General features: G+C 40.2%; 1 protein-coding gene and 1 long non-coding RNA gene across 2 annotated transcripts in view; both read right to left on the bottom strand.

Annotated features, from left to right (window-relative positions):
• LOC119483778 (protein NLRC3-like) overlaps positions 1-21,670 on the bottom strand; it is a 66,908-nt gene that overhangs the window by 37,133 nt on the left and 8,105 nt on the right. The window lies entirely within an intron of this gene.
• LOC119483861 lies at positions 493-8,196 on the bottom strand. The gene is made up of 3 exons (XR_005205819.1): positions 8,175-8,196; positions 4,970-5,087; positions 493-549 (listed from the first exon to the last, which is right to left on the bottom strand). It is a non-coding gene; the product is annotated as an uncharacterized LOC119483861 (long non-coding RNA).

The following is a 21,670-nucleotide window of genomic DNA, read 5'->3' as shown; positions in this document are numbered from 1 at the left end:
AACTTTCCAGAACACGGGAGTATACGTACAACCCCACTTCAAAGAAGCTGTCATAACAGCTGATTTTAGGAGAAGTCAAACCAACACAGTATTTTGAGGACAAATGTGAGAAAATGAATTACACATTTGAAACACATTCTTTCACATTTTGAATAGTTGTAAATCTTTACAGCGACTTCAACGTTCAGGCAGAAACATGAATATTTTCTTGAAGTGTAAATTGTGAAATGGAGGTTCTCAGGTGTTTTGTTACAGAAATACAATCAGTAGTTTGTGGCTCTAAAACCCAGACTAAGATCCATCTTAGTTTGAAACAGTATCTGCACTAATAGTTCTGCATCAGGAATATAAATCTGTTAGCAGAACATTTAGTCTTCATCCTCAATGCATCATCATCCATCAGGTCAGTGCACAGTAGAAACAGTCTCTTACTTTGTGTCTGAGAGTCCAGGTTCATTACTGAAGTATGGAGGATTCCACATGGACCGGTCACTCTTCATAGACAGACAGCTGGGTACTGGAGACTCTGCTCTCTGTCCGTACTGAACTCTGCAAACACCAAGATGAGTTTATTCACATCACATGAATCCTTGATAAATTCTCTGATGACAAAGACATTTCAGTTTCTAAACACACAAACTACTGCTACTGTCAATAATGTGGTTTAAAGTTTGTATTAGTCCTCTTAGATTACAGCTGTTCTGGGTGACTGACAGCTGTCACAGATACGAAGAGGAAGAATGCACTAATTCATTCTCTTTGTGTCACCAACAGTGTGTTAAACTTCACTTAGTAAATACATTTAGTATAAATGTTATATACAAACACACAATCAGCTAAATCATGGCATTGGCATGGCATAACTTTGTTTTATATCATTCTGTAACTTCCCAGAGGTGTTCCTTATGTATTCAAATCTGAACTCTACGTACGTAAGTTTTAGAGTCAAAATGCTGTTTTCCCTTCAAGCCCTTCTAAAAACTTTCTCCCACGTGACCTGACGTAGGTTTCTACATGATGACACTGCTACATGTACAGTATATATACACTCAGTGGCCACTTTATTAGGTACATCTGTACAATCTAGTAGGCTACAATCCTGTCATAAAGTTAACTTTTATGATGCCTATAATGCTCAGTTTTTGTTCACTGTCATAGAGGTGTTAATTCAATTATATGTTTAGCACTGAGGTCATAGATAGTGGTTAGGGCTGTCCTCGACCAAAGAAATTCTTTGTCAACTAATCGATTAATTTAATCGAGAGATCAGTAAGACTGAGTTTCTCCACAAAGAATCACACACTTTAAATCTCGTGTTTGTCAGAGATGTGCTCATAAGTTTCTTGGAAATAAGTCATTCTGCATGAAAAAAAGCACAAAAAAACAGCTAATCGACTAAAGAAATCTCAGTCGACGAAGACCAAAACGACCGATTAGTCAACTAATCTACTAAGATAGGGGCAGCCCTCATAAATAAGGAGGACAAAAAATTAGAAACACCACTTAATACAATGTAGTCCAGTACAACTCCACTGCAAACTACAACCTCAATAATAAACAGATTTCTGACAATGTCAACAAAAAGGTATAAATTGATGGCAGAGCTGTTGCATTGAATTGCAATAGATTGCACAGGTGTACCTAATAAAGTGGCCAGTGAGTGTACATCCTTATAGTCAGTGTATTAATACAGTAACTTAGATGATGATGCTGCTACATGTACAGTATATATACATCCTTATAGTCAGTGTATTAATACAGTAACTTAGATGATGGTCAGCGTGCTCCCAGTCAGGAGAAGCAGACAGGAGTACCATCAGGAAGCTAAGCGATGTACTGCTGTGGACGCCACGTTAGTTCAGATCAGAAAGTCACACAATAACACAAACTAACTAACCGATGGATGCAGCGGTAGACCAGCTACTCCTGTGTTCTGAGAGGGAAAATTACTGGTTTTGTGAATGGAGTCTGGTGGCTTTGAAGACAGTGATATAACGGCTTCAGTTCCCCGTCAAAAAGGGCTGTCTGATGGCGAGGTAAAGCAGAGAAAATATTCTAAATATAGCGTACACTTAAAGGGACTATTTGTAACTTTCAGAAATGCTTCTTAACAGCGACACCTGTGGCCGTGAAATCAACGAAAGTCAGCGTCGGGCTCGCGCTTGCTCGCTCTCAATATACCTGAACGAGCATCACTCAAAACAGTGAGGCCACACAAGTCAGCTAAAACCACAATATCACTCTATATTTCAGCTGCTTGGCAGTAATGTTAGCTGACCAGACGAAGGTCTCTCCATGAACATGATTTAGATCTGATCCTAGTGTTGGCTTTTCCTGCCTAAGTGCAGGCTGAGGCAGCGGGGCTCTGCAGCGTGTCTCCCTGCTCTCTCCTCCCGCAGCCGGAGAGAGCAGAGGAGACACCGGTACCCGGTCGGTAACGAGAAGACAACGTAACTCTCTGAAGAGCTCCGTCACTTCACAAGACACGGAAAACCTCTGTTGGTCTGGAGGAGCTGCAGCAGTTATTTCTGCACAAACGTCCCCTGTACATTCACTAGATATTCTCAGAGCTAAACTAACTCTTCTGCAGTGTGGAGTGAGCGCGCGTTCACGTCTAGAGGTGGAGCGAGCTGAGCTGTCTGAGTGAAGGCGAGCAGGCAGAGGAGGAGGGTACAGCGGCTACACGCGAACGCGCATATGCGAGCGCGCATGTGTGACGGCCCGCTACATTTATGCGCGTACAAAGTTACAAATAGTCCCTTTAAACAAATATATATATATATATATATATTTTTTTTTTTTTAGGTGGCTATAATACGTTTTTCTGCTGCTCCCGTCCACAGCTGCTTTACCTCTCCATCAGACAGCCCTTTCTGACGGGGAACTGAAGCTGTTATATCGCTCTCTTCAAAGCCATCAGACTCCATTCACAAAAGCAGTCATTTTACTTCCCAGAACACGGGAGTATACGTACAACCCCACTTCAAAGAAGCTGTCATAACAGCTGATTTTAGGAGAAGTCAAACCAACACAGTATTTTGAGGACAAATGTGAGAAAATGAATTACACATTTGAAGCACATTCTTTCAGATTTTGAATAGTTGTAAATCTTTACAGTGACTTCAACGTTCAGGCAGAAATATGAATATTTTCTTGAAGTGTAAATTGTGAAATGGAGGTTCTCAGGTGTTTTGTTACAGAAATACAATCAGTAGTTTGTGGCTCTAAAACCCAGACTAAGATCCATCTTAGTTTGAAACAGTATCTGCACTAATAGTTCTGCATCAGGAATATAAATCTGTTAGCAGAACATTTAGTCTTCATCCTCAATGCATCATCATCCATCAGGTCAGCTTACAGTAGAAACAGTCTCTTACTTTGTGTCTGAGGGTCCAGGTTCATTACTGAAGTATGGAGGAGTCCTCATGGACCGGTCACTCTTCATAGACAGACAGCTGGGTACTGGAGACTCTGCTCTCGGTCTGGACTGAACTCTGCAAACACCAAGATGATTTGATTCACATCACATGAATCCTTGATAAATTCTCTGATGACAAAGACATTTCAGTTTCTAAATACACAAACTACTGCTACTGTCAATAATGTGGTTTAAAGTTTGTATTAGTCCTCTTAGATTACAGCTGTTCTGGGTGACTGACAGCTGTCACAGATACGAAGAGGAAGAATGCACTAATTCATTCTCTTTGTGTCACCAACAGTGTGTTAAACTTCACTTAGTAAATACATTTAGTATAAATGTTAATATACAAACACACAATCAACTAAATCATGGCATTGGCATGGCATCACTTTGTTTTATATCATTCTGTAATCTTCCCAGATGGTGTTCCTTATGTATTCAAATCTGAACTCTACGTACGTATGTTTTAGCGTCAAAATGCTGTTTTCCCTTCAAGACCTTCTAAAAACTTTCTCCCCCGTGACCTGACGTAGGTTTCTACATGATGACACTGCTACATGTACAGTATCTATACATCCTTATAGTCAGTGTATTAATACAGTATATATACATCCTTATAGTCAGTGTATTAATACAGTAACTTAGATGGTGGTCAGCGTGCTCCCAGTTAGTAGAAGCAGACAGGAGTACCTGCATGAAGCTAAGCGATGTACTGCTGTGGACGCCACGTTAGCTCAGATTAGAAAGTCACACAATAACACAAACTAACTAACCGATGGATGCAGCGGTAGACCAGCAACTCCTGTGTTCTGAGAGGTAACATTACTGCTTTTGTGAATGGAGTCCGGTGGCTTTGAAGACAGTGATATAACGGCTTCAGTTCCCGTCAGAAAGGGCTGTCTGATGGCGAGGTAAAGCAGAGAAAATATTCTAAATATAGTGTACATCTAAACGAATGATTGTTTGTTTCTTTTAGATGGCTAAAATAAGTTTTTCTGCTGCTCCCGTCCACAGCTGCTTTACCTCGCCGTCAGACAGCCCTTTCTGACGGGGAACTGAAGCCGTTATATCGCTCTCTTCAAAAACACCAGACTCCATTCACAACAGCAGTCATTTAACTTTCCAGAACACGGGAGTATACGTACAACCCCACTTCAAAGAAGCTGTCATAACAGCTGATTTTAGGAGAAGTCAAACCAACACAGTATTTTGAGGACTAATGTGAGAAAATGAATTACACATTTGAAGCACATTCTTTCAGATTCTGAATAGTTGTAAATCTTTACAGTGACTTCAACGTTCAGGCAGAAATATGAATATTTTCTTGAAGTGTAAATTGTGAAATGGAGGTTCTCAGGTGTTTTGTTACAGAAATACAATCAGTAGTTTGTGTCTCTAAAACCCAGACTAAGATCCATCTTAGTTTGAAACAGTATCTGCACTAATAGTTCTGCATCAGGAATATAAATCTGTTAGCAGAACATTTAGTCTTCATCCTCAATGCATCATCATCCATCAGGTCAGTGCACAGTAGAAACAGTCTCTTACTTTGTGTATGAGGGTCCAGGTTCATTACTGAAGTATGGAGGATTCCACATGGACCAGGTCACTCTTCATAGACAGACAGCTGGGTACTGGAGACTCTGCTCTCTGTCTGGACTGAACTCTGCAAACTACCAAGATGAGTTTATTCACATCACATGAATCCTTGATAAATTCTCTGATGACAAAGACATTTCAGTAGCTCTACATACACAAACTACTGCTACTGTCAATAATGTGGTTTAAAGTTTGTATTAGTCCTCTTAGATTACAGCTGTTCTGGGTGACTGACAGCTGTCACAGATACGAAGAGGAAGAATGCACTAATTCATTCTCTTTGTGTCACCAACAGTGTGTTAAACTTCACTTAGTAAATACATTTAGTATAAATGTTATATACAAACACACAATCAACTAAATCATGGCATTGGCATGGCATAACTTTGTTTTATATCATTCTGTAATCTTCCCAGTAGGTGTTCCTTATGTATTCAAATCTGAACTCTACGTACGTAAGTTTTAGAGTCAAAATGCTGTTTTCCCTTCAAGACCTTCTAAAAAATGTTCTCCCACGTGACCTGACGTAGGTTTCTACATGATGACACTGCTACATGTACAGTATATATACATCCTTATAGTCAGTGTATTAATACAGTAACTTAGATGGCGGTCAGCGTGCTCCCAGTCAGGAGAAGCAGACAGGAGTACCGGCAGGAAGCTAAGCGATGTACTGCTGTGGACGCCACGTTAGTTCAGATCAGAAAGTCACACAATAACACAAACTAACTAACCGATGGATGCAGCGGTAGACCAGCTACTCCCGTGTTCTGGGAAGTCAAATTACTGCTTTTGTGAATGGAGTCTGGTGGCTTTGAAGAGAGCGATATAACGGCTTCAGTTCCCGTCAGAAAGGGCTGTCTGATGGCGAGGTAAAGCAGAGAAAATATTCGAATATAGTGTACACTTAAACAAATATTTATATATACATTTTATTTAGGTGGCTATAAATACGTTTTTCTGCTGCTCCCGTCCACAGCTGCTTTACCTCGCCGTCAGACAGCCCTTTCTGACGGGGAACTGAAGCCGTTATATCGCTCTCTTCAAAACACCAGACTCCATTCACAACAGCAGTCATTTAACTTTCCAGAACACGGGAGTATACGTACAACCCCACTTCAAAGAAGCTGTCATAACAGCTGATTTTAGGAGAAGTCAAACCAACACAGTATTTTGAGGACAAATGTGAGAAAATGAATTACACATTTGAAACACATTCTTTCACATTTTGAATAGTTGTAAATCTTTACAGCGACTTCAACGTTCAGGCAGAAACTATGAATATTTTCTTGAAGTGTAAATTGTGAAATGGAGGTTCTCAGGTGTTTTGTTACAGAAATACAATCAGTAGTTTGTGGCTCTAAAACCCAGACTAAGATCCATCTTAGTTTGAAACAGTATCTGCACTAATAGTTCTGCATCAGGAATATAAATCTGTTAGCAGAACATTTAGTCTTCATCCTCAATGCATCATCATCCATCAGGTCAGTGCACAGTAGAAACAGTCTCTTACTTTGTGTCTGAGGGTCCAGGTTCATTACTGAAGTATAGAGGATTAATCATGGACCAGTCACTCTTCATAGACAGACAGCTGGGTACTGGAGACTCTGCTCTCTGTCCTGTACTGAACTCTGCAAACACCAAGATGATTTTATTCACATCACATGAATCCTTGATAAATTCTCTGATGACAAAGACATTTCAGTTTCTAAATACACAAACTACTGCTACTGTCAATAATGTGGTTTAAAGTTTGTATTGGTCCTCTTAGATTACAGCTGTTCTGGGTGACTGACAACTGTCACAGATACGAAGAGGAAGAATGCACTAATTCATTCTCTTTGTGTCACCAACAGTGTGTTAAACTTCACTTAGTAAATACATTTAGTAGAAATTTTATATACAAACACACAATCAACTAAATCATGGCATTTTGGCATTTGCATGGCATAACTTTGTTTTATATTATTCTGTATCTTCCCAGTGGTGTTCCTTATGTATTCAAATCTGAACTCTACGTACCTATGTTTTAGCATCAAAATGCTGTTTTCCCTTCAAGCCCTTCTAAAAACTTTCTCCCACGTGACCTGACGTAGGTTTCTACATGATGACACTGCTACATGTACAGTATATATACATCCTTATAGTCAGTGTATTAATACAGTCTATATACATCCTTATAGTCAGTGTATTAATACAGTATATAAACATCCTTATAGTCAGTGTATTAATACAGTAACTTAGATGGTGGTCGGCGTGCTCCCAGTTAGTAGAAGCAGACAGGAGTACCTGCATGAAGCTAAGCGATGTACTGCTGTGGACGCCACGTTAGCTCAGATTAGAAAGTCACACAATAACACAAACTAACTAACCGATGGATGCAGCGGTAGACCAGCTACTCCTGTGTTCTGAGAGGTAACATGACTGCTGTTGTGAATGGAGTCCTGGTGGCTTTGAAGACAGTGATATAACGGCTTCAGTTCCCGTCAGAAAGGGCTGTCTGATGGCGAGGTAAAGCAGAGAAAATATTCTAAATATAGTGTACATCTTAAACGAATGATATGTTTGTTTCTTTTAGGATGGCTATAAATAAGTTTTTCTGCTGCTTCCTGTCCACAGCTGCTTTACCTCGCCGTCAGACAGCCCTTTCTGACGGGGAACTGAAGCCGTTATATCGCTCTCTTCAAAAGCCACCAGACTCCATTCACAACAGCAGTCATTTAACTTCCCAGAACACGGGAGTATACGTACAACCCCACTTCAAAGAAGCTGTCATAACAGCTGATTTTAGGAGAAGTCAAACCAACACAGTACTTTGAGGACTAATGTGAGAAAATGAATTACACATTTGAAGCACATTCTTTCACATTTTGAATAGTTGTAAATCTTTACAGCGACTTCAACGTTCAGGCAGAAATATGAATATTTTCTTGAAGTGTAAATTGTGAAATGGAGGTTCTCAGGTGTTTTGTTACAGAAATACAATCAGTAGTTTGTGGCTCTAAAACCCAGACTAAGATCCATCTTAGTTTGAAACAGTATCTGCACTAATAGTTCTGCATCAGGAATATAAATCTGTTAGCAGAACATTTAGTCTTCATCCTCAATGCATCATCATCCATCAGGTCAGTGCACAGTAGAAACAGTCTCTTACTTTGTGTCTGAGGGTCCAGGTTCATTACTGAAGTATGGAGGATTCCATATTGGACCGGTCACTCTTCATAGACAGACAGCTGGGTACTGGAGACTCTGCTCTCTGTCCTGTACTGAACTCTGCAAACACCAAGATGAGTTTATTCACATCACATGAATCCTTGATAAATTCTCTGATGACAAAGACATTTCAGTTTCTAAATACACAAACTACTGCTACTGTCAATAATGTGGTTTAAAGTTTGTATTAGTCCTCTTAGATTACAGCTGTTCTGGGTGACTGACAGCTGTCACAGATACGAAGAGGAAGAATGCACTAATTCATTCTCTTTGTGTCACCAACAGTGTGTTAAACTTCACTTAGTAAATACATTTAGTATAAATGTTATATACAAACACACAATCAGCTAAATCATGGCATTGGCATGGCATCACTTTGTTTTATATCATTCTGTATCTTCCCAGTGGTGTTCCTTATGTATTCAAATCTGAACTCTACGTACGTAAGTTTTAGCATCAAAATGCTGTTTTCCCTTCAAGACCTTCTAAAAACGTTCTCCCACGTGACCTGACGTAGGTTTCTACATGATGACACTGCTACATGTACAGTATATATACACTCAGTGGCCACTTTATTAGGTACATCCTGTACAATCTAGTAGGCTACAATCCTGTCATAAAGTTAACTTTTATGATGCCTATAATGTTCAGTTTTTGTTCACTGTCATAGAGGTGTTAATTCAATTATATGTTTAGCACTGAGGTCATAGATAGTGGTTAGGGCTGTCCTCGACCAAAGAAATTCTTTGTCAACTAATCGATTAATTTAATCGAGAGATCAGTAAGACTGAGTTTCTCCACAAAGAATCACACACTTTAAATCTCGTGTTTGTCAGAGATGTGCTCATAAGTTTCTTGGAAATAAGTCATTCTGCATGAAAAAAAGCACAAAAAAACAGGCTAATCGACTAAAGAAATCTCAGTCGACTAAGACCAAAACGACCGATTAGTCAACTAATCTACTAAGATAGGGGCAGCCCTCATAAATAAGGAGGACAAAAAATTAGAAACACCACTTAATACAATGTTAGTCCAGTACAACTCCACTGCAAACTACAACCTCAATAATAAACAGATTTCTGACAATGTCAACAAAAAGGTATAAATTGATGGCAGAGCTGTTGCATTGAATTGCAATAGATTGCACAGGTGTACCTAATAAAGTGGCCAGTGAGTGTACATCCTTATAGTCAGTGTATTAATACAGTAACTTAGATGATGATGCTGCTACATGTACAGTATATATACATCCTTATAGTCAGTGTATTAATACAGTAACTTAGATGATGGTCAGCGTGCTCCCAGTCAGGAGAAGCAGACAGGAGTACCATCAGGAAGCTAAGCGATGTACTGCTGTGGACGCCACGTTAGTTCAGATCAGAAAGTCACACAATAACACAAACTAACTAACCGATGGATGCAGCAGTAGACCAGCTACTCCTGTGTTCTGAGAGGGAAAATGACTGGTTTTGTGAATGGAGTCTGGTGGCTCTGAAGACAGTGATATAACGGCTTCAGTTCCCCGTCAAAAAGGGCTGTCTGATGGCGAGGTAAAGCAGAGAAAATATTCTAAATATAGCGTACACTTAAAGGGACTATTTGTAACTTTCAGAAATGCTTCTTAACAGCGACACCTGTGGCCGTGAAATCAACGAAAGTCAGCGTCGGGCTCGCGCTTGCTCGCTCTCAATATACCTGAACGAGCATCACTCAAAACAGTGAGGAGACACACGTCAGCTAAAAGCACAATATCACTCTATATTTCAGCTGCTTGGCAGTAATGTTAGCTGACCAGACGAAGGTCTCTCCATGAACATGATTTAGATCTGATCCTAGTGTTGGCTTTTCCTGCCTAAGTGCAGGCTGAGGCAGCGGGGCTCTGCAGCGTGTCTCCTCTGCTCTCTCCGCCCGCAGCCGGAGAGAGCAGAGGAGACACCGGCACCCGGTCGGTAACGAGAAGACAACGTAACTCTCTGAAGAGCTCCGTCACTTCACAAGACACGGAAAACCTCTGTTGGTCTGGAGGAGCTGCAGCAGTTATTTCTGCACAAACGTCCCCTGTACATTCACTAGATATTCTCAGAGCTAAACTAACTCTTCTGCAGTGTGGAGTGAGCGCGCGTTCACGTCTAGAGGTGGAGCGAGCTGAGCTGTCTGAGTGAAGGCGAGCAGGCAGAGGAGGAGGGTACAGCGGCTACACGCGAACGCGCATATGCGAGCGCGCATGTGTGACGGCCCGCTACATTTATGCGCGTACAAAGTTACAAATAGTCCCTTTAAACAAATATATATATATATATATATATATATTTTTTTTTAGGTGGCTATAATACGTTTTTCTGCTGCTCCCGTCCACAGCTGCTTTACCTCTCCATCAGACAGCCCTTTCTGACGGGGAACTGAAGCTGTTATATCGCTCTCTTCAAAGCCATCAGACTCCATTCACAAAAGCAGTAATTCTACTTCCCAGAACACGGGAGTATACGTACAACCCCACTTCAAAGAAGCTGTCATAACAGCTGATTTTAGGAGAAGTCAAACCAACACAGTATTTTGAGGACAAATGTGAGAAAATGAATTACACATTTGAAGCACATTCTTTCACATTTTGAATAGTTGTAAATCTTTACAGTGACTTCAACGTTCAGGCAGAAATATGAATATTTTCTTGAAGTGTAAATTGTGAAATGGAGGTTCTCAGGTGTTTTGTTACAGAAATACAATCAGTAGTTTGTGGCTCTAAAACCCAGACTAAGATCCATCTTAGTTTGAAACAGTATCTGCACTAATAGTTCTGCATCAGGAATATAAATCTGTTAGCAGAACATTTAGTCTTCATCCTCAATGCATCATCATCCATCAGGTCAGCTTACAGTAGAAACAGTCTCTTACTTTGTGTCTGAGGGTCCAGGTTCATTACTGAAGTTCAGAGGACGACCTTTGGACCGGTCACTCTTCATAGACAGACAGCTGGGTACTGGAGACTCTGCTCTCGGTCTGGACTGAACTCTGCAAACACCAAGATGATTTTATTCACATCACATGAATCCTTGATAAACTCTCTGATGACAAAGACATTTCAGTTTCTAAATACACAAACTACTGCTACTGTCAATAATGTGGTTTAAAGTTTGTATTAGTCCTCTTAGATTACAGCTGTTCTGGGTGACTGACAGCTGTCACAGATACGAAGAGGAAGAATGCACTAATTCATTCTCTTTGTGTCACCAACAGTGTGTTAAACTTCACTTAGTAAATACATTTAGTATAAATGTTATATACAAACACACAATCAACTAAATCATGGCATTGGCATGGCATAACTTTGTTTTATATCATTCTGTAACTTCCCAGAGGTGTTCCTTATGTATTCAAATCTGAACTCTACGTACGTAAGTTTTAGAGTCAAAATGCTGTTTTCCCTTCAAGACCTTCTAAAAACGTTCTCCCACGTGACCTGACGTAGGTTTCTACATGATGACACTGCTACATGTACAGTATATATACATCCTTATAGTCAGTGTATTAATACAGTATCTATACATCCTTATAGTCAGTGTATTAATACAGTAACTTAGATGGTGGTCGGCGTGCTCCCAGTTAGTAGAAGCAGACAGGAGTACCTGCATGAAGCTAAGCGATGTACTGCTGTGGACGCCACGTTAGCTCAGATTAGAAAGTCACACAATAACACAAACTAACTAACCGATGGATGCAGCGGTAGACCAGCAACTCCTGTGTTCTGAGAGGTAACATTACTGCTTTTGTGAATGGAGTCTGGTGGCTTTGAAGACAGTGATATAACGGCTTCAGTTCCCCGTCAGAAAGGGCTGTCTGATGGCGAGGTAAAGCAGAGAAAATATTCTAAATATAGTGTACATCTAAACGAATGATTGTTTGTTTCTTTTAGATGGCTAAAATAAGTTTTTCTGCTGCTCCCGTCCACAGCTGCTTTACCTCGCCGTCAGACAGCCCTTTCTGACGGGGAACTGAAGCCGTTATATCGCTCTCTTCAAAAACACCAGACTCCATTCACAACAGCAGTCATTTAACTTCCCAGAACACGGGAGTATACGTACAACCCCACTTCAAAGAAGCTGTCATAACAGCTGATTTTAGGAGAAGTCAAACCAACACAGTATTTTGGGGACTAATGTGAGAAAATGAATTACACATTTGAAGCACATTCTTTCAGATTCTGAATAGTTGTAAATCTTTACAGTGACTTCAACGTTCAGGCAGAAATATGAATATTTTCTTGAAGTGTAAATTGTGAAATGGAGGTTCTCAGGTGTTTTGTTACAGAAATACAATCAGTAGTTTGTGGCTCTAAAACCCAGACTAAGATCCATCTTAGTTTGAAACAGTATCTGCACTAATAGTTCTGCATCAGGAATATAAATCTGTTAGCAGAACATTTAGTCTTCATCCTCAATGCATCATCATCCATCAGGTCAGTGCACAGTAGAAACAGTCTCTTACTTTGTGTCTGAGGGTCCAGGTTCATTACTGAAGTTCACAGGAGTAATCATGGACCAGTCACTCTTCATAGACAGACAGCTGGGTACTGGAGACTCTGCTCTCTGTCTGGACTGAACTCTGCAAACACCAAGATGATTTTATTCACATCACATGAATCCTTGATAAATTCTCTGATGACAAAGACATTTCAGTAGCTCTACATACACAAACTACTGCTACTGTCAATAATGTGGTTTAAAGTTTGTATTAGTCCTCTTAGATTACAGCTGTTCTGGGTGACTGACAGCTGTCACAGATACGAAGAGGAAGAATGCACTAATTCATTCTCTTTGTGTCACCAACAGTGTGTTAAACTTCACTTAGTAAATACATTTAGTAGAAATGTAATATACAAACACACAATCAACTAAATCATGGCATTGGCATGGCATAACTTTGTTTTATATCATTCTGTAATCTTCCCAGTGGTGTTCCTTATGTATTCAAATCTGAACTCTACGTACGTAATGTTTTAGAGTCAAAATGCTGTTTTCCCTTCAAGACCTTCTAAAAACGTTCTCCCACGTGACCTGACGTAGGTTTCTACATGATGACACTGCTACATGTACAGTATATAAACATCCTTATAGTCAGTGTATTAATACAGTAACTTAGATGGCGGTCAGTGTGCTCCCAGTCAGGAGAAGCAAACAGGAGTACCGGCAGGAAGCTAAGTGATGTACTGCTGTGGACGCCACGTTAGTTCAGATCAGAAAGTCACACAATAACACAAACTAACTAACCGATGGATGCAGCGGTAGACCAGCTAACTCCTGTGTTCTGAGAGGTAACATTACTGCTTTTGTGAATGGAGTCTGGTGGCTTTGAAGACAGTGATATAACGGCTTCAGTTCCCGTCAGAAAGGGCTGTCTGATGGCGAGGTAAAGCAGAGAAAATATTCGAATATAGTGTACACTTAAACAAATATTTATATATACATTTTATTTAGGTGGCTAAAATACGTTTTTCTGCTGCTCCCGTCCACAGCTGCTTTACCTCGCCGTCAGACAGCCCTTTCTGACGGGGAACTGAAGCCGTTATATCGCTCTCTTCAAAACACCAGACTCCATTCACAACAGCAGTCATTTAACTTTCCAGAACACGGGAGTATACGTACAACCCCACTTCAAAGAAGCTGTCATAACAGCTGATTTTAGGAGAAGTCAAACCAACACAGTACTTTGAGGACAAATGTGAGAAAATGAATTACACATTTGAAAGCACATTCTTTCACATTTTGAATAGTTGTAAATCTTTACAGCGACTTCAACGTTCAGGCAGAAACTATGAATATTTTCTTGAAGTGTAAATTGTGAAATGGAGGTTCTCAGGTGTTTTGTTACAGAAATACAATCAGTAGTTTGTGGCTCTAAAACCCAGACTAAGATCCATCTTAGTTTGAAACAGTATCTGCACTAATAGTTCTGCATCAGGAATATAAATCTGTTAGCAGAACATTTAGTCTTCATCCTCAATGCATCATCATCCATCAGGTCAGTGCTACAGTAGAAACAGTCTCTTACTTTGTGTCTGAGAGTCCAGGTTCATTACTGAAGTATGGAGGATTCCACATTGGACCGGTCACTCTTCATAGACAGACAGCTGGGTACTGGAGACTCTGCTCTCTGTCCGTACTGAACTCTGCAAACACCAAGATGAGTTTATTCACATCACATGAATCCTTGATAAATTCTCTGATGACAAAGACATTTCAGTTTCTAAACACACAAACTACTGCTACTGTCAATAATGTGGTTTAAAGTTTGTATTAGTCCTCTTAGATTACAGCTGTTCTGGGTGACTGACAGCTGTCACAGATACGAAGAGGAAGAATGCACTAATTCATTCTCTTTGTGTCACCAACAGTGTGTTAAACTTCACTTAGTAAATACATTTAGTATAAATGTTATATACAAACACACAATCAGCTAAATCATGGCATTGGCATGGCATAACTTTGTTTTATATCATTCTGTAACTTCCCAGAGGTGTTCCTTATGTATTCAAATCTGAACTCTACGTACGTAAGTTTTAGAGTCAAAATGCTGTTTTCCCTTCAAGCCCTTCTAAAAACTTTCTCCCACGTGACCTGACGTAGGTTTCTACATGATGACACTGCTACATGTACAGTATATATACACTCAGTGGCCACTTTATTAGGTACACCTGTACAATCTAGTAGGCTACAATCCTGTCATAAAGTTAACTTTTATGATGCCTATAATGCTCAGTTTTTGTTCACTGTCATAGAGGTGTTAATTCAATTATATGTTTAGCACTGAGGTCATAGATAGTGGTTAGGGCTGTCCTCGACCAAAGAAATTCTTTGTCAACTAATCGATTAATTTAATCGAGAGATCAGTAAGACTGAGTTTCTCCACAAAGAATCACACACTTTAAATCTCGTGTTTGTCAGAGATGTGCTCATAAGTTTCTTGGAAATAAGTCATTCTGCATGAAAAAAAGCACAAAAAAACAGCTAATCGACTAAAGAAATCTCAGTCGACGAAGACCAAAACGACCGATTAGTCAACTAATCTACTAAGATAGGGGCAGCCCTCATAAATAAGGAGGACAAAAAATTAGAAACACCACTTAATACAATGTAGTCCAGTACAACTCCACTGCAAACTACAACCTCAATAATAAACAGATTTCTGACAATGTCAACAAAAAAGGTATAAATTGATGGCAGAGCTGTTGCATTGAATTGCAATAGATTGCACAGGTGTACCTAATAAAGTGGCCAGTGAGTGTACATCCTTATAGTCAGTGTATTAATACAGTAACTTAGATGATGATGCTGCTACATGTACAGTATATATACATCCTTATAGTCAGTGTATTAATACAGTAACTTAGATGGTGGTCAGCGTGCTCCCAGTCAGGAGAAGCAGACAGGAGTACCATCAGGAAGCTAAGCGATGTACTGCTGTGGACGCTACGTTAGTTCAGATCAGAAAGTCACACAATAACACAAACTAACTAACCGATGGATGCAGCAGTAGACCAGCTACTCATGTGTTCTGAGAGGGAAAATGACTGGTTTTGTGAATGGAGTCTGGTGGCTTTGAAGACAGTGATATAACGGCTTCAGTTCCCCGTCAAAAAGGGCTGTCTGATGGCGAGGTAAAGCAGAGAAAATATTCTAAATATAGCGTACACTTAAAGGGACTATTTGTAACTTTCAGAAATGCTTCTTAACAGCGACACCTGTGGCCGTGAAATCAACGAAAGTCAGCGTCGGGCTCGCGCTTGATCGCTCTCAATATACCTGAACGAGCATCACTCAAAACAGTGAGGCCACACAAGTCAGCTAAAACCACAATATCACTCTATATTTCAGCTGCTTGGCAGTAATGTTAGCTGACCAGACGAAGGTCTCTCCATGAACATGATTTAGATCTGATCCTAGTGTTGGCTTTTCCTGCCTAAGTGCAGGCTGAGGCAGCGGGGCTCTGCAGCGTGTCTCCCTGCTCTCTCCTCCCGCAGCCGGAGAGAGCAGAGGAGACACCGGTACCCGGTCGGTAACGAGAAGACAACGTAACTCTCTGAAGAGCTCCGTCACTTCACAAGACACGGGAAAACCTCTGTTGGTCTGGAGGAGCTGCAGCAGTTATTTCTGCACAAACGTCCCCTGTACATTCACTAGATATTCTCAGAGCTAAACTAACTCTTCTGCAGTGTGGAGTGAGCGCGCGTTCACGTCTAGAGGTGGAGCGAGCTGAGCTGTCTGAGTGAAGGCGAGCAGGCAGAGGAGGAGGGTACAGCGGCTACACGCGAACGCGCATATGCGAGCGCGCATGTGTGACGGCCCGCTACATTTATGCGCGTACAAAGTTACAAATAGTCCCTTTAAACAAATATATATAGATATATATATATTTTTTTTTTTTTAGGTGGCTATAATACGTTTTTCTGCTGCTCCCGTCCACAGCTGCTTTACCTCTCCATCAGACAGCCCTTTCTGACGGGGAACTGAAGCTGTTATATCGCTCTCTTCAAAGCCACCAGACTCCATTCACAAAAGCAGTAATTCTACTTCCCAGAACACGGGAGTATACGTACAACCCCACTTCAAAGAAGCTGTCATAACAGCTGATTTTAGGAGAAGTCAAACCAACACAGTATTTTGAGGACAAATGTGAGAAAATGAATTACACATTTGAAGCACATTCTTTCACATTTTGAATAGTTGTAAATCTTTACAGTGACTTCAACGTTCAGGCAGAAATATGAATATTTTCTTGAAGTGTAAATTGTGAAATGGAGGTTCTCAGGTGTTTTGTTACAGAAATACAATCAGTAGTTTGTGGCTCTAAAACCCAGACTAAGATCCATCTTAGTTTGAAACAGTATCTGCACTAATAGTTCTGCATCAGGAATATAAATCTGTTAGCAGAACATTTAGTCTTCATCCTCAATACATCATCATCCATCAGGTCAGCTTACAGTAGAAACAGTCTCTTACTTTGTGTCTGAGGGTCCAGGTTCATTACTGAAGAATGGAGGAGTAAACATGGACCGGTCACTCTTCATAGACAGACAGCTGGGTACTGGAGACTCTGCTCTCTGTCTGGACTGAACTCTGCAAACACCAAGATGAGTTTATTCACATCACATGAATCCTTGATAAATTCTCTGATGACAAAGACATTTCAGTTTCTAAACACACAAACTACTGCTACTGTCAATAATGTGGTTTAAAGTTTGTATTAGTCCTCTTAGATTACAGCTGTTCTGGGTGACTGACAGCTGTCACAGATACGAAGAGGAAGAATGCACTAATTCATTCTCTTTGTGTCACCAACAGTGTGTTAAACTTCACTTAGTAAATACATTTAGTATAAATGTTATATACAAACACACAATCAACTAAATCATGGCATTGGCATGGCATAACTTTGTTTTATATCATTCTGTAACTTCCCAGAGGTGTTCCTTATGTATTCAAATCTGAACTCTACGTACGTAAGTTTTAGAGTCAAAATGCTGTTTTCCCTTCAAGACCTTCTAAAAACTTTCTCCCACGTGACCTGACGTAGGTTTCTACATGATGACACTGCTACATGTACAGTATATATACATCCTTATAGTCAGTGTATTAATACAGTATATAAACATCCTTATAGTCAGTGTATTAATACAGTAACTTAGATGGTGGTCGGCGTGCTCCCAGTTAGTAGAAGCAGACAGGAGTACCTGCATGAAGCTAAGCGATGTACTGCTGTGGACGCCACGTTAGCTCAGATTAGAAAGTCACACAATAACACAAACTAACTAACCGATGGATGCAGCAGGTAGACCAGCAACTCCTGTGTTCTGAGAGGTAACATTACTGCTTTTGTGAATGGAGTCCGGTGGCTTTGAAGACAGTGATATAACGGCTTCAGTTCCCGTCAGAAAGGGCTGTCTGATGGCGAGGTAAAGCAGAGAAAATATTCTAAATATAGTGTACATCTAAACGAATGATTGTTTGTTTCTTTTAGATGGCTAAAATAAGTTTTTCTGCTGCTCCCGTCCACAGCTGCTTTACCTCGCCGTCAGACAGCCCTTTCTGACGGGGAACTGAAGCCGTTATATCGCTCTCTTCAAAACACCAGACTCCATTCACAACAGCAGTCATTTAACTTTCCAGAACACGGGAGTATACGTACAACCCCACTTCAAAGAAGCTGTCATAACAGCTGATTTTAGGAGAAGTCAAACCAACACAGTATTTTGAGGACTAATGTGAGAAAATGAATTACACATTTGAAGCACATTCTTTCAGATTCTGAATAGTTGTAAATCTTTACAGTGACTTCAACGTTCAGGCAGAAATATGAATATTTTCTTGAAGTGTAAATTGTGAAATGGAGGTTCTCAGGTGTTTTGTTACAGAAATACAATCAGTAGTTTGTGGCTCTAAAACCCAGACTAAGATCCATCTTAGTTTGAAACAGTATCTGCACTAATAGTTCTGCATCAGGAATATAAATCTGTTAGCAGAACATTTAGTCTTCATCCTCAATGCATCATCATCCATCAGGTCAGTGCACAGTAGAAACAGTCTCTTACTTTGTGTCTGAGGGTCCAGGTTCATTACTGAAGTTCAGAGGATTCCACATGGACCAGTCACTCTTCATAGACAGACAGCTGGGTACTGGAGACTCTGCTCTCTGTCTGGACTGAACTCTGCAAACACCAAGATGAGTTTATTCACATCACATGAATCCTTGATAAATTCTCTGATGACAAAGACATTTCAGTAGCTCTACATACACAAACTACTGCTACTGTCAATAATGTGGTTTAAAGTTTGTATTAGTCCTCTTAGATTACAGCTGTTCTGGGTGACTGACAGCTGTCACAGATACGAAGAGGAAGAATGCACTAATTCATTCTCTTTGTGTCACCAACAGTGTGTTAAACTTCAGTTAGTAAATACATTTTAGTAGAAATGTTATATACAAACACACAATCATCTAAATCATGGCATTGGCATGGCATAACTTTGTTTTATATCATTCTATATCTTCCCAGTGGTGTTCTTTATGTATTCAAATCTGAACTCTACGTACGTAAGTTTTAAAGTCAAAATACTGTTTTCCCTTCAAGACCTTCTAAAAATGTTCTCCCACGTGACCTGACGTAGGTTTCTACATGATGACACTGCTACATGTACAGTCTATATACATCCTTATAGTCAGTGTATTAATACAGTAACTTAGATGGCGGTCAGCGTGCTCCCAGTTAGGAGAAGCAGACAGGAGTACCTGCATGAAGCTAAGCGATGTACTGCTGTGGACGCCACGTTAGTTCAGATCAGAAAGTCACACAATAACACAAACTAACTAACCGATGGATGCAGCGGTAGACCAGCAACTCCTGTGTTCTGAGAGGTAACATTACTGCTTTTGTGAATGGAGTCTGGTGGCTTTGAAGACAGTGATATAACGGCTTCAGTTCCCGTCAGAAAGGGCTGTCTGATGGCGAGGTAAAGCAGAGAAAATATTCGAATATAGTGTACACTTAAACAAATATTTATATATACATTTTATTTAGGTGGCTAAAATACGTTTTTCTGCTGCTCCCGTCCACAGCTGCTTTACCTCGCCGTCAGACAGCCCTTTCTGACGGGGAACTGAAGCCGTTATATCGCTCTCTTCAAAAACACCAGACTCCATTCACAACAGCAGTCATTTAACTTTCCAGAACACGGGAGTATACGTACAACCCCACTTCAAAGAAGCTGTCATAACAGCTGATTTTAGGAGAAGTCAAACCAACACAGTATTTTGAGGACAAATGTGAGAAAATGAATTACACATTTGAAACACATTCTTTCACATTTTGAATAGTTGTAAATCTTTACAGCGACTTCAACGTTCAGGCAGAAACATGAATATTTTCTTGAAGTGTAAATTGTGAAATGGAGGTTCTCAGGTGTTTTGTTACAGAAATACAATCAGTAGTTTGTGGCTCTAAAACCCAGACTAAGATCCATCTTAGTTTGAAACAGTATCTGCACTAATAGTTCTGCATCAGGAATATAAATCTGTTAGCAGAACATTTAGTCTTCATCCTCAATGCATCATCATCCATCAGGTCAGTGCACAGTAGAAACAGTCTCTTACTTTGTGTCTGAGGGTCCAGGTTCATTACTGAAGTATGGAGGATTCCACATGGACCGGTCACTCTTCATAGACAGACAGCTGGGTACTGGAGACTCTGCTCTCTGTCCGTACTGAACTCTGCAAACACCAAGATGAGTTTATTCACATCACATGAATCCTTGATAAATTCTCTGATGACAAAGACATTTCAGTTTCTAAATACACAAACTACTGCTACTGTCAATAATGTGGTTTAAAGTTTGTATTGGTCCTCTTAGATTACAGCTGTTCTGGGTGACTGACAGCTGTCACAGATACGAAGAGGAAGAATGCACAAATTCATTCTCTTTGTGTCACCAACAGTGTGTTAAACTTCACTTAGTAAATACATTTAGTATAAATGTTATATACAAACACACAATCAACTAAATCATGGCATTTTGGCATTTGCATGGCATAACTTTGTTTTATATTATTCTGTATCTTCCCAGTGGTGTTCCTTATGTATTCAAATCTGAACTCTACGTACCTATGTTTTAGCATCAAAATGCTGTTTTCCCTTCAAGCCCTTCTAAAAACTTTCTCCCACGTGACCTGACGTAGGTTTCTACATGATGACACTGCTACATGTACAGTATATATACATCCTTATAGTCAGTGTATTAATACAGTCTATATACATCCTTATAGTCAGTGTATTAATACAGTATATAAACATCCTTATAGTCAGTGTATTAATACAGTAACTTAGATGGTGGTCGGCGTGCTCCCAGTTAGTAGAAGCAGACAGGAGTACCTGCATGAAGCTAAGCGATGTACTGCTGTGGACGCCACGTTAGCTCAGATTAGAAAGTCACACAATAACACAAACTAACTAACCGATGGATGCAGCGGTAGACCAGCTACTCCTGTGTTCTGAGAGGTAACATTACTGCTTTTGTGAATGGAGTCCGGTGGCTTTGAAGACAGTGATATAACGGCTTCAGTTCCCGTCAGAAAGGGCTGTCTGATGGCGAGGTAAAGCAGAGAAAATATTCTAAATATAGTGTACATCTAAACGAATGATTGTTTGTTTCTTTTAGATGGCTAAAATAAGTTTTTCTGCTGCTTCCGTCCACAGCTGCTTTACCTCGCCGTCAGACAGCCCTTTCTGACGGGGAACTGAAGCCGTTATATCGCTCTCTTCAAAAACACCAGACTCCATTCACAACAGCAGTCATTTAACTTCCCAGAACACGGGAGTATACGTACAACCCCACTTCAAAGAAGCTGTCATAACAGCTGATTTTAGGAGAAGTCAAACCAACACAGTATTTT

The sequence above is a fragment of the Sebastes umbrosus genome, chromosome 24 (genome assembly GCF_015220745.1).
Source record: "Sebastes umbrosus isolate fSebUmb1 chromosome 24, fSebUmb1.pri, whole genome shotgun sequence".
In the NCBI taxonomy this organism is placed as follows: domain Eukaryota; kingdom Metazoa; phylum Chordata; class Actinopteri; order Perciformes; family Sebastidae; genus Sebastes; species Sebastes umbrosus.
Note: the sequence above shows the minus strand (reverse complement) of the source record. Positions and strands in the feature narration are given on the sequence as shown.